The following is a 13,701-nucleotide window of genomic DNA, read 5'->3' as shown; positions in this document are numbered from 1 at the left end:
GGCAACTGACATGTCACGTTGGATCGCTACACGGTGATGCTAACAAGAATGTGCGCTCTTTTCATCCCAGTTCAAGTTCTTTTTCCTGCCTTCATCACTTTTCAGGCACTTCTGTAACACTGAGCATCCAGGGCAGACCCAGGACACCAGGACAATAGTGAAACGGTTTCTCCCCATCAAAATTCCTGTTGTGGTGAATTGTTACAGCACTGGTCAAGTTTTGTATTGAGAAATGGACATGATTTTATACAATATGACTGGTGTTTAGGTCATTTAGGTGTATTTCTGAACCTGAACAGATTTCACTGCAGATATCTAAAGAGGCAGAAGGCGCTATGTTTTGTTTCAAAAGGGCATAAATGTCCAGCTCTTCACCTGCAAACTAGCGAATAAACTGGAACTCTTGACAACTGACAGGTCATGATGGATTTCAGTCTCCTTTTACTCATTGTAATGTGCTCTACATTCTTCCCAAAATAATCTGTCTTTCCAATATATTCCAACTTTCAGAAAGGATTCTTTTCTGAGGGCTACCAATCAAGGTGCTGTGCAACCTATCCAGTCTAATGTCACCACAACAAGAGTGAAAACAGCTTGTTCCCTTCAAAACCCTGTACATTCTGCTTGTTGTGGGGAGTTTTGATTGCAATGGCCTATATCTCTGTTGTGAAATTGTTGTGACTTTACACTGTATACCTCTTGTTTGTGTTGCTTTTCTGCACCTGAGCACATTTTGCAGGCAGCACTTCCAAAGAGCTTGCTTCAAATGATGAGTGGAATTGGTGACTTTTGTTCATTCACAACCACTTCCCATCGTTTTGATGAACATCTTTTCTGGAATGTAATGACCTTACCCAAACACATCTTAATTTTCTCTGCAAGATAACATCTAAATGACTGGGGTGAGATTTGTCTGCCTTCTTAAACCACCTGTTGCGAATTTGTTAATTTTGCATGTTGATCATGCAATCATTATTTCATTGTTGCCTGTATTGACTGAAGTCCTAAACTCTAAATGCATTATTTCTTCTTTATTTCACTGTCTTGATGTCTGTCTTTACCTTTATCTCTTCTTTGCAATGCATTTCTGTACCAGAGCAGATTTGACTGGGGATGTGTAAGAGACAGAAGTTGCTATGATTTGTATCAAAAGGATGAGTGGATTTGGTTAATTTTGTTCATTTATTCGCCATTACCCGTCTTTTTGCTGACTATGTGTTCTGGAATAATATGAACTTACACTAACACATCTTTTCTGGCATAACATGACCTTACAATAACGCATTTTAATTTTCCCTTCCAGGTAGCAACTAGCCAGCTGGGGTCAGATTTGTTTGCCTTCTATAACCACTCGTTGCTAATTTGTTCGTTTTGCCTGTTCATCCTGCAATCTTTATTTTATTATTGCCTGTAATGACTGAAGCCCTATGTTCTAAATGCACTATTTCCTCTTTAGATTTCACTGTCCTGAAGTCTCTCCTTACCTGTACGCAAACTGGCACTTGCATGTGCGATGTGATATGTGAAGTCATCTCAACAGTGGTACCCACAGGTTCTTGAAAGAAAGACTCTAAAATGTTACCCTGTTTGGTGCTTTGATGTCTGACTCTTCATGTGCAATCTTGTGAGACATGAGTAAACCTTGACAACTGACGAAACATGATGGATCTCTACATAGCGATGTTAACCATAGAATGTTCTCTTTTGAACCCAGTTCAAGGCTTCTTCCTCCTATGTCACCTTTCAGATTCATTTGTAGCGCTGTGTAACCAGGGCAGTCTCAGGACAGCAGAATATGAGTGCTAACAGAATCTTCCCATCAAAATACTCATTGTGGTGAATTGTAACTGCACTGGCCCAGTTTTCCATTGACAAATTGACCTGACTTTATACTGTAAACCTCTTGTTTACAATGCATTTCTACAGTTGAGCAGACTTCACTGGACATATTTTAACAGGCAGCTTTTCCAAACAGCTTGCTTCAAGAAAATGAACTGAAGTGGTGAATTCTTTTCATTCCCAACGACTGCCCATTGTTTCAGTGACTAACGTTTCTGGAATAACATGATCTTACAATAGTACATCTTACTTTTCCCTACAGTTAACAGCCAAACTATTGGCGTGAGATGTGTCTGCCTTCTTCATTTTGCCTCCTCATCCTGCAATCTTTTTTTTATTATAATTGCCTGTAACAGGTGAAGTCCTAAGCTCTAACCAAGCTAATTGTGCTTTATTTCGCTTATTCCACTTTCCTGAAGTCTGTGTTTGCCTTTGTGAGAACTGCTATGAAATGTGCACTGTGAAGTCAGCTCAACAGGGGTACTCAAAGCATCTTGAAAACACAGGCTCTAAGTGCAGCTTGTTGTGATGCCTTGGTTGTCATAACATCACCACACATTACAGTTCAGTTTTTCTGTAATGCTGACTATGAGTGGCAAACATGACTCTAATGGTCACATTCCCTTTCTGATATTTGAAAGTGCATTCTTGTTGGAGCGATATATACCTGACTTGGTTGAATTTCCATTTTCAAAATGTGTCTGGCCACCAAGTTCTAACAGACCTTTTTAGCAACAGCATGGATTTAATTTGTAGTGAATCGCTGAGATTAACGCGTCAGGAACTGTAATTCGGGCAACGCGGTATCAAAGACACTCATTGTTACCTATTCCAAGGTCAAATAATGCAGTGTTAATTGCAGCATTTAAATCTTGAGTTTTGAAGCATTATAAAGGATTGGTGCTACATGCAAGCAGTCAACCGCAGTCTGGAAGTGAAATGGAAAGAGGAGCAAAGAAAGAAATCTGCAGGAGCTGTAAGTTTGCAAGTTTGTGATCTTAACTTTGTAACATCATTGATTTTGCAGTTAATGAAGTCAGCAAAGTAGATTAAGCTACTGACTAGGGCTCGAACATGTTTCATTGATATCATTTCTGTCCGATTTAGGCTGGTCATTTCACAATACAGACAATTGTCGCCAGAACATTAGCATTTGCTTTTTCATTGCTTTGGTAAGTGCTACCATGTTTGGGTCATAGATGTCTGTCTCTTGACTTGCAACTTTGTGAGTAACCTGGAACCTTTGAAAACTGACATGTCACGTTGGATCTCTACACGGTGATGCTAACAAGAATGTGCGCTCTTTTCATCCCAGTTCAAGTACTTTTTCCTGCCTTAATCACTTTTGAGGCGCTTCTGTAACACTGAGCATCCAGGGCAGACCCAGGACACCAGGACAGTAGTTAAACGGTTTCTCTCCATCAAAATTCCTGTTGTGGTGAATTGTTACAGCACTGGTCAAGATTTGTATTGAGAAATGGACATGATTTTATACAATATGACTGGTGTTTAGGGCAATTAGGTGTATTTCTGAACCTGAACAGATTTCACTGCAGATATCTAAAGAGGCAGAAGGCGCTATGTTTTGTTTCAAAAGGGCATAAATGTCCGGTTCTTCACGAGAAAACTAGCGAGTAAACTGGAACTCTTGACAACTGACAGGTCATGATGGACTTCAATCTCCTTTTACTCATTGTAATGTGCTCTACATTCTTCCCAAAATAATCTGTCTTTCCAATATATTCCAACTTTCAGAAAGGATTCTTTTCTGAGGGCTACCAATCAAGGTGCTGTGCAACCTATCCAGTCTAAAGTCACCACAACAAGAGTGCAAACAGCTTGTTCCCTTCAAAACCCTGTACATTCTGCTTGTTGTGGGGAGTTTTGATTGCAATGGCCTAGATCTCTGTTGTAAAATTGTTGTGACTTTACACCATATACCTCTTGTTTGTGTTGCTTTTCTGCACCTGAGCACATATTGCAGGCAGCACTTTCAAAGAGCTTGCTTCAAATGATGAGTGGAATTGGTGACTTGTTTTCATTCTCAACCACTGCCCATCGTTTTGGTGAACATCTTTTCTGGAATGTCATGACCTTACCCAAACACATCATAATTTTCCCTGCAAGATAACATCTAACCGACTGGGGTGAGATTTGTCTGCCTTCTTAAACCACCTGTTGTGAATTTGTTCATTTTGCTTGTTGATCCTGCAATCATTATTTCATTGTTGCCTGTATTGACTGAAGTCCTAAACTCTAAATGCATTATTTCTTCTTTATTTCACTGTCTTGAAGTCTGTCTTTACCTTTATCTCTTCTTTGCAATGCATTTCTGTACCAGAGCAGGTTTGATTGGGGATGTGTAAGAGGCAGTATGTGCGATGGTTTGTTTCAAAAGGATGAGTGGATTTGGTTAATTTTGTTCATTTTTCGCCATTACCCGTCTTTTTGCTGACCATGTGTTCTGGAATAATATCAACTTACACTAACACATCTTTTCTGGCATAACATGACCTTACAATAACGCATTTTAATTTTCCCTTCCAGGTAGCAACTAGCCAGCTGGGGTCAGATTTGTTTGCCTTCTATAACCGCTCGTTGCTAAATTGTTCGTTTTGCCTGTTCATCCTGCAATCTTTATTTTATTATTGCCTGTAATGACTGAAGCCCTATGTTCTAAATGCACTATTTCCTCTTTAGATTTCACTGTCCTGAAGTCTCTCCTTACCTGTACGCAAACTGGCACTTGCATGTGCGATGTGATATGTGAAGTCATCTCAACAGTGGTACCCACAGGTTCTTGAAAGAAAGACTCTAAAATGTTACCCTGTTTGGTGCATTGATGTCTGGCTCTTCATGTGCAATCTTGTGAGACATGAGTAAACCTTGACAACTGACGAAACATGATGGATCTCTACATAGCGATGTTAACCATAAGGTGTTCTCTTTAGAACCCAGTTCAATGTTTCTTCCTCCTACGTCATCTTTCAGATTCATTTGTAGCGCTGTGCAACCAGGGCAGTCTCAGGACACCAGAACATGAGTGCAAACACAATCTTCCCATCAGAATACTCATTGTGGTGAATTGTAACTGCACTGGCCCAGTTTTCCATTGACAAATTGACCTGACTTTATACTGTAAACCTCTTGTTTACAATGCATTTCTACAGTTGAGCAGACTTCACTGGACATATTTTAACAGGCAGCTTTTCCAAACAGCTTGCTTCAAGAAAATGAACGGAAGTGGTGAATTCTTTTCATTCCCAACGACTGCCCATTGTTTCAGTGAATAACGTTTCTGGAATAACATGATCTTACAATAGTACACCTTACTTTTCCCTACAGTTAACAGCCAAACTATTGGTGTGAGATGTGTCTGCCTTTTTCATTTTGCCTCCTCATCCTGCAATCTTTTTTTATTATAATTGCCTGTAACTGGTGCAGTCCTAAGCTCCAACCAAGCTAATTGTACTTTATTTCACTTATTCCACTTTCCTGAAGTCTGTGTTTGCCTTTGTGAGAACTGCTATGAAATGTGCACTGTGAAGTCAGCTCAACAGGGGTACTCAAAGCATCTTGTAAACACAGGCTCGAAGTGCAGCTTGTTGTGGTGCCTTGGTTGTCATATCATCATCACACATTACAATTCAGTTTTTCTGTAATGCTGACTATGAGTGGCAAACATGACTCTAATGGTCACATTCCCTTTCTGATATTTGAAAGTGCATTCTTGTTGGAGCGATATATACCTGACTTGGTTGAATTTCCATTTTCAAAATGTGTCTGGCCACCAAGTTCTAACAGACCTTTTTAGCAACAGCATGGATTTAACTTGTACTGAATCGCTGAGATTAACGCGTCGGGAACTGAAATTCGGGCAACACGGTATCAAAGACACTCATTGTTAGCTATTCCAAGGTCACATAATGCAGTGTTAATTGCAGCATTTAAATCTTGGGTTTTGAAGCATTATAAAGGATTGGTGCTACATGCAAGCAGTCAACCGCAGTCTGGAAGTGAAATGGAAGGAGGAGCAAAGAAAGAAATGTGCAGGAGCTGTAAGTTTGCAAGTTTGTGATCTTAACTTTGTAACATCATTGATTTTGCAGTTAATGAAGTCAGCAAAGTAGATTAAGCTACTGACTAGGGCTCGTACATGTTTCATTGATATCATTTCTGTCCGATTTAGGCTGGTCATTTCACAATACAGACAATTGTCGCCTGAACATTAGCATTTGCATTTTCATTGCTTTGGTAAGTGCTACCATGTTTGGGTCATAGATGTCTGTCTCTTGACTTGCAACTTTGTGAGTAACCTGGAACCGTTGACAACTGACATGTCACTTTGGATCTCTACACGGTGATGCTAACAAGAATGTGCGCTCTTTTCATCCCAGTTCAAGTACTTTTTCCTGCCTTAATCACTTTTCAGGCGCTTCTGTAAAACTGAGCATCCAGGGCAGACCCAGGACACCAGGACAGTAGTTAAAAGGTTTCTCCCCATCAAAATTCCTGTTGTGGTGAATTGTTACAGCACTGGTCAAGTTTTGTATTGAGAAATGGACATGATTTTATACAATATGACTGGTGTTTAGGGCATTTAGGTGTATTTCTGAACCTGAACAGATTTCACTGCAGATATCTAAAGAGGCAGAAGGCGCTATGTTTTGTTTCAAAAGGGCATAAATGTCCGCTTATTCACGACCAAACTAGCGAGTAAACTGGAACTCTTGACAACTGACAGGTCATGATGGATTTCAATCTCCTTCGACTCATTATAATGTGCTCTGCATTCTTCCCAAAACAATCTGTCTTTCCAATATATTCCAACTTTCAGAAAGGATTCTTTTCTGAGGGCTACCTGTCACGGTGCTGTGTAACCTATCCAGTCTAAAGTCACCACAACAAGAGTGCAAACAGCTTGTTCCCTTCAAAACCCTGTACATTCTGCTTGTTGTGGGGAGTTTTGATTGCAATGGGCTAGATCTCTGTTGTGAAATTGTTGTGACTTTACACTGTATACCTCTTGTTTGTGTTGCTTTTCTGCACCTGAGCACATATTGCAGGCAGCACTTTCAAAGAGCTTGCTTCAAATGATGAGTGGAATTGGTGACTTGTTTTCATTCTCAACCACTGCCCATCGTTTTGGTGAACATCTTTTCTGGAATGTCATGACCTTACCCAAACACATCTTAATTTTCCCTGCAAGATAACATCTAACCGACTGGGGTGAGATTTGTCTGCCTTCTGAAACCACCTGTTGTGAATTTGTTCATTTTGCTTGTTGATCCTGCAATCATTATTTCATTGTTGCCTGTATTGACTGAAGTCCTAAACTCTAAATGCATTATTTCTTCTTTATTTCACTGTCTTGAAGTCTGTCTTTACCTTTATCTCTTCTTTGCAATGCATTTCTGTACCAGAGCAGATTTGATTGGGGATGTGTAAGAGGCAGTAGGTGCGATGATTTGTTTCAAAAGGATGAGTGGATTTGGTTAATTTTGTTCATTTTTCGCCATTACCCGTCTTTTTGCTGACCATGTGTTCTGGAATAATATGACCTTACACTAACACATCTTTTCTGGCATAACATGACCTTACAATAACGCATTTTAATTTTCCCTTCCAGGTAGCAACTAGCCAGCTGGGGTCAGATTTGTTTGCCTTCTATAACCACTCGTTGCTAAATTGTTCGTTTTGCCTGTTCATCCTGCAATCTTTATTTAATTATTGCCTGTAATGACTGAAGCCCTATGCTCTAAATGCACTATTTCCTCTTTCGATTGCACTGTCCTTAAGTCTCTCCTTACCTGTACGCAAACTGGCACTTGCATGTGCGATGTGATATGTGAAGTCATCTCAACAGTGGTACCCACAGGTTCTTGAATGAAAGACTCTAAAATGTTACCCTGTTTGGTGCATTGATGTCTGGCTCTTCATGTGCAATCTTGTGAGACATGAGTAAACCTTGACAACTGACGAAACATGATGGATCTCTACATAGCGATGTTAACCATAAGGTGTTCTCTTTAGCACCCAGTTCAATGTTTCTTCCTCCTACATCATCTTTCAGATTCATTTGTAGTGCTGTGCAACCAGGGCAGTCTCAGGACACCAGAACATGAGTGCAAACACAATCTTCACATCAGAATACTCATTGTGGTGAATTGTAACTGCACTGGCCCAGTTTTCCATTGAGAAATTGACCTGACTTTATACTGTAAACCTCTTGTTTACAATGCATTTCTACAGTTGAGCAGACTTCACTGGACATATTTTAACAGGCAGCGTTTCCAAACAGCTTGCTTCAAGAAAATGAACGGAAGTGGTGAATTCTTTTCATTCCCAACGACTGCCCATTGTTTCAGTGACTAACGTTTCTGGAATAACATGATCTTACAATAGTACACCTTACTTTTCCCTACAGTTAACTGCCAAACTATTGGTGTGAGATGTGTCTGCCTTCTTCATTTTGCCTCCTCATCCTTCAATCTTTTATAATTATAATTGCCTGTAACAGGTGCAGTCCTAAGCTCCAACCAAGCTAATTCTACTTTATTTCACTTCTTCCACTTTCCTGAAGTCTGTTTTTGCCTTTGTGAGAACTGCTAGATTCATATGAAATGTGCACTGTGAAGTCAGCTCAACAGGGGTACTCAAAGCATCTTGAAAACACAGGCTCTAAGTGCAGCTTGTTGTGGTGCCTTGGTTGTCATATCATCATCACACATTACAGTTCAGTTTTTCTGTAATGCTGACTATGAGTGGCAAACATGACTCTAATGCTCACATTCCCTTTCTGATATTTGAAAGTGCATTCTTGTTGGAGCGATATATACCTGACTTGGTTGAATTTCCATTTTCAAAATGTGTCTGGCCACCAAGTTCTAACAGACCTTTTTAGCAACAACATGGATTTAACTTGTACTGCATCGCTGAGATTAACGCGTCAGGAACTGAAATCCGGGCAACACGGTATCAAAGACACTCATTGTTACCTATTCCAAGGTCACATAATGCTGTGTTAATTGCAGCATTTAAATCTTGAGTTTTGAAGCATTATAAAGGATTGGTGCTACAAGCAAGCAGCCACCTGCACTCTAGAAGTGAAATGGAATGAGGAGAAAAGAAAGAAATGTGCAGGAGATGTATGTTTGCAAGTTTGTGATCTTAACTTTGTAACATCATTGATTTTGCAATTAATGAAGTCAGCAAAGTAGATTAAGCTACTAACTAGGGCTCGAACATGTTTCATTGATATCATTTCTGTCTGATTTAGGCTGATCATCTCACAATACAGACAACTGTCGCCTGAACATTAGCATTTGCTTTTTCATTGATTTGGTAAGTGCTACCATGTTTGGGTCATAGATGTCTGTCTCTTGACTTGCAACTTTGTGAGTAACCTGGAACCTTTGACAACTGACATGTCACATTGGATCGCTACACGGTGATGCTAACAAGAAGGTGCGCTCTTTTCATCCCACTTCAAGTTCTTTTTCCTGCCTTCATCACTTTTCAGGCGCTTCTGTAACACTGAGCATCCAGGGCAGACCCAGGACACCAGGACAGTAGTGAAACGGCATCTTCCCATCAAAATTCCTGTTGTGGTGAATTGTTACAGCACTGGTCAAGTTATGTGTTGAGAAATGGACATGATTTTATACAATATGACTAGTGTTTAGTGCATTTAGGTGTATTTCTGAACCTGAACAGATTTCACTGCAGATATCTAAAAAGGGAGAAGGCGCGATGTGTTGTTTCAAAAGGGTCATAAATGTCCGGCTCTTCACGTGCAAACTAGCGATTAAACTGGAACTCTTGACAACTGACAGGTCATGATGGACTTCAATATCCTTTTACTCATTGTAATGTGCTCTACATTCTTCCCAAAATAATCTGTCTTTCCAATATATTCCAACTTTCAGAAAGGATTCTTTTCTGAGGGCTACCAATCAAGGTGCTGTGCAACCTATCCAGTCTAATGTCACCACAACAAGAGTGCAAACAGCTTGTTCCCTTCAAAACCCTGTACATTCTGCTTGTTGTGGGGAGTTTTGATTGCAATGGCCTAGATCTCTGTTGTGAAATTGTTGTGACTTTACACCATATACCTCTTGTTTGTTTTGCTTTTCTGCACCTGAGCACATGTTGCAGGCAGCACTTTCAAAGAGCTTGCTTCAAATGATGAGTGGAATTGGTGACTTTTTTTCATTCTCAACCACTGCCCATCGTTTTGGTGAACATCTTTTCTGGAATGTCATGACCTTACCCAAACACATCTTAATTTTCCCTGCAAGATAACATCTAACCGACTGGGGTGAGATTTGTCTGCCTTCTGAAACCACCTGTTGTGAATTTGTTCATTTTGCTTGTTGATCCTGCAATCATTATTTCATTGTTGCCTGTATTGACTGAAGTCCTAAACTCTAAATGCATTATTTCTTCTTTATTTCACTGTCTTGAAGTCTGTCTTTACCTTTATCTCTTCTTGGCAATGCATTTCTGTACCAGAGCAGGTTTGATTGGGGATGTGTAAGAGGCAGTAGGTGCGATGGTTTGTTTCAAAAGGATGAGTGGATTTGGTTAATTTTGTTCATTTTTCGCCATTACCCGTCTTTTTGCTGACCATGTGTTCTGGAATAATATGAACTTACACTAACACATCTTTTCTGGCATAACATGACCTTACAATAATGCATTTTAATTTTCCCTTCCAGGTAGCAACTAGCCAGCTGGGGTCAGATTTGTTTGCCTTCTATAACCACTCGTTGCTAAATTGTTCGATTTGCCTGTTCATCCTGCAATCTTTATTTTATGATTGCCTGTAATGACTGAAGCCCTATGTTCTAAATGCACTATTTCCTCTTTAGATTTCACTGTCCTGAAGTCTCTCCTTACCTGTACGCAAACTGGCACTTGCATGTGCGATGTGATATGTGAAGTCATCTCAACAGTGGTACCCACAGGTTCTTGAAAGAAAGACTCTAAAATCTTACCCTGTTTGCTGCATTGATGTCTGGCTCTTCATGTGCAATCTTGTGAGACATGAGTAAACCTTGACAACTGACGAAACTTGATGGATCTCTACATAGCGATGTTAACCATAAGGTTTAGAACCCAGTTCAAGGTATCTTCCTCCTACGTCATCTTTCAGATTCATTTGTAGCGCTGTGCAACCAGGGCAGTCTCAGGACACCAGAACATGAGTGCAAACACAATCTTCCCATCAGAATACTCATTGTGGTGAATTGTAACTGCACTGGCCCAGTTTTCCATTGAGAAATTGACCTAACTTTATACTGTAAACCTCTTGTTTACAATGCATTTGTACAGTTGAGCAGACTTCACTGGACATATTTTAACCAGCAGCTTTTCCAAACAGCTTGCTTCAAGAAAATGAACGGAAGTGGTGAATTCTTTTCATTCCCAACGACTGCCCATTGTTTCAGTGAATAACGTTTCTGGAATAACATGATCTTACAATAGTACACATTACGTTTCCCTACAGTTAACAGCCAAACTATTGGTGTGAGATGTGTCTGCCTTCTTCATTTTGCCTCCTCATCCTGCAATCTTTTTTTATTATAATTGCCTGTAACAGGTGCAGTCCTAAGCTCTAACCAAGCTAATTATACTTTATTTCACTTATTCCACTTTCCTGAAGTCTGTGTTTGCATTTGTGAGAACTGCTTTGAAATGTGCACTGTGAAGTCAGCTCAACAGGGGTACTCAAAGCATCTTGAAAACACAGGCTCTAAGTGCAGCTTTTTGTGGTGCCTTGGTTGTCATATCATCATCACACGTTACAATTCAGTTTTTCTGTAAGGCAGACTATGAGTGGCAAACATGACTCTAATGGTCACATTCCCCTTCTGATATTTGAAAGTGCATTCTTGTTGGAGCGATATATACCTGACTTGGTTGAATTTCCATTTTCAAAATGTGTCTGGCCACCAAGTACTAACAGACCTTTTTAGCAACAGCATGGATTTAACTTGTACTGAATCGCTGAGATTAACGCGTCAGGAACTGAAATTCGGGCAACACGGTATCAAAGACACTCATGGTTACCTATTCCAAGGTCACATAATGCAGTGTTAATTGCAGCATTTAAATCTTGAGTTTTGAAGCATTATAAAGGATTGGTGCTACATGCAAGCAGTCAACCGCAGTCTAGAAGTGAAATGGAAGGAGGAGCAAAGAAAGAAATGTGCAGGAGCTGTAAGTTTGCAAGTTTGTGATCTTAACTTTGTAACATCATTGATTTTGCAGTTAATGAAGTCAGCAAAGTAGATTAAGCTACTGACTAGGGCTCGAACATGTTTCATTGATATCATTTCTGTCCGATTTCGGCTGGTCATTTCACAATACAGACAATTGTCGCCTGAACATTAGCATTTGCTTTTTCATTGCTTTGGTAAGTGCTACCATGTTTGGGTCATAGATGTCTGTCTCTTGACTTGCAACTTTGTGAGTAACCTGGAACCGTTGACAACTGACATGTCACGTTGGATCTCTACACGGTGATGTTAACAAGAATGTGCGCTCTTTTCATCCCAGTTCAAGTACTTTTTCCTGCATTAATCACTTTTCAGGCGCTTGTGTAACACTGAGCTTTTAGGGCAGACCCAGGACACCAGGACAGTAGTTAATAGGTTCCTCCCCATCAAAATTCCTGTTGTGGTGAATTGTTACAGCACTGGTCAAGTTTTGTATTGAGAAATGGACATGATTTTGTACAATATGACTGGTGTTTAGGGCATTTAGGTGTATTTCTGAAGCTGAACAGATTTCACTGCAGATATCTAAAGAGGCAGAAGGCACTATGTTTTGTTTCAAAAGGGCATAAATGTCCGATTCTTCACGAGCAAACTAGCGAGTAAACTGGAACTCTTGACAACTGACAGGTCATGATGGATTTCAATCTCCTTCGACTCATTATAATGTGCTCTGCATTCTTCCCAAAACAATCTGTCTTTCCAATATATTCCAACTTTCAGAAAGGATTCTTTTCTGAGGGCTACCAGTCGAGGTGCTGTGTAACCTATCCAGTCTAAAGTCACCAGAACAAGAGTGCAAACAGCTTGTTCGCTTCAAAACCCTGTACATTCTGCTTGTTGTGGGGAGTTTGGATTGCAATGGCCTAGATCTCTGTTGTGAAATTGTTGTGACTTTACACTGTATACCTCTTGTTTGTGTTGCTTTTCTGCACCTGAGCACATATTGCAGGCAGCACTTTCAAAGAGCTTGCTTCAAATGATGAGTGGAATTGGTGACTTTTTTTCATTCTCAACCACTGCCCATCGTTTTGGTGAACATCTTTTCTGGAATGTCATGACCTTACCCAAACACATCTTAATTGTCCCTGCAAGATAACATCTCACCGACTGGGGTGAGATTTGTTTGCCTTCTTAAACCACCTGTTGTGAATTTGTTCATTTTGCTTGTTGATCCTGCAATCATTATTTCATTGTTGCCCGTATTGACTGAAGTCCTAAACTCTAAATGCATTATTTCTTCTTTATTTCACTGTCTTGAAGTCTGTCTTTACCTTTATCTCTTCTTTGCAATGCATTTCTGTACCAGAGCAGATTTGATAGGGGATGTGTAAGAGGCAGTAGGTGCGATGGTTTGTTTAAAAAGGATGAGTGGATTTGGTTAATTTTGTTCATTTTTTGCTATTACCCGTCTTTTTGCTGACCATGTGTTCTGGAATAATATGAACTTACACTAACACATCTTTTCTGGCATAACATGACCTTACAATAACGCATTTTAATTTTCCCTTCCAGGTAGCAACTAGCCAGCTGGGGTCAGATTTGTTTGCCTTCTATAACCACTCGTTGCTAAATTGTTCGT

This window comes from Cetorhinus maximus, chromosome 1, assembly GCF_964194155.1.
Source record: "Cetorhinus maximus chromosome 1, sCetMax3.hap1.1, whole genome shotgun sequence".
Taxonomy (NCBI): Eukaryota; Metazoa; Chordata; class Chondrichthyes; order Lamniformes; family Cetorhinidae; genus Cetorhinus; species Cetorhinus maximus.
This window is presented reverse-complemented; position numbering follows the sequence as displayed.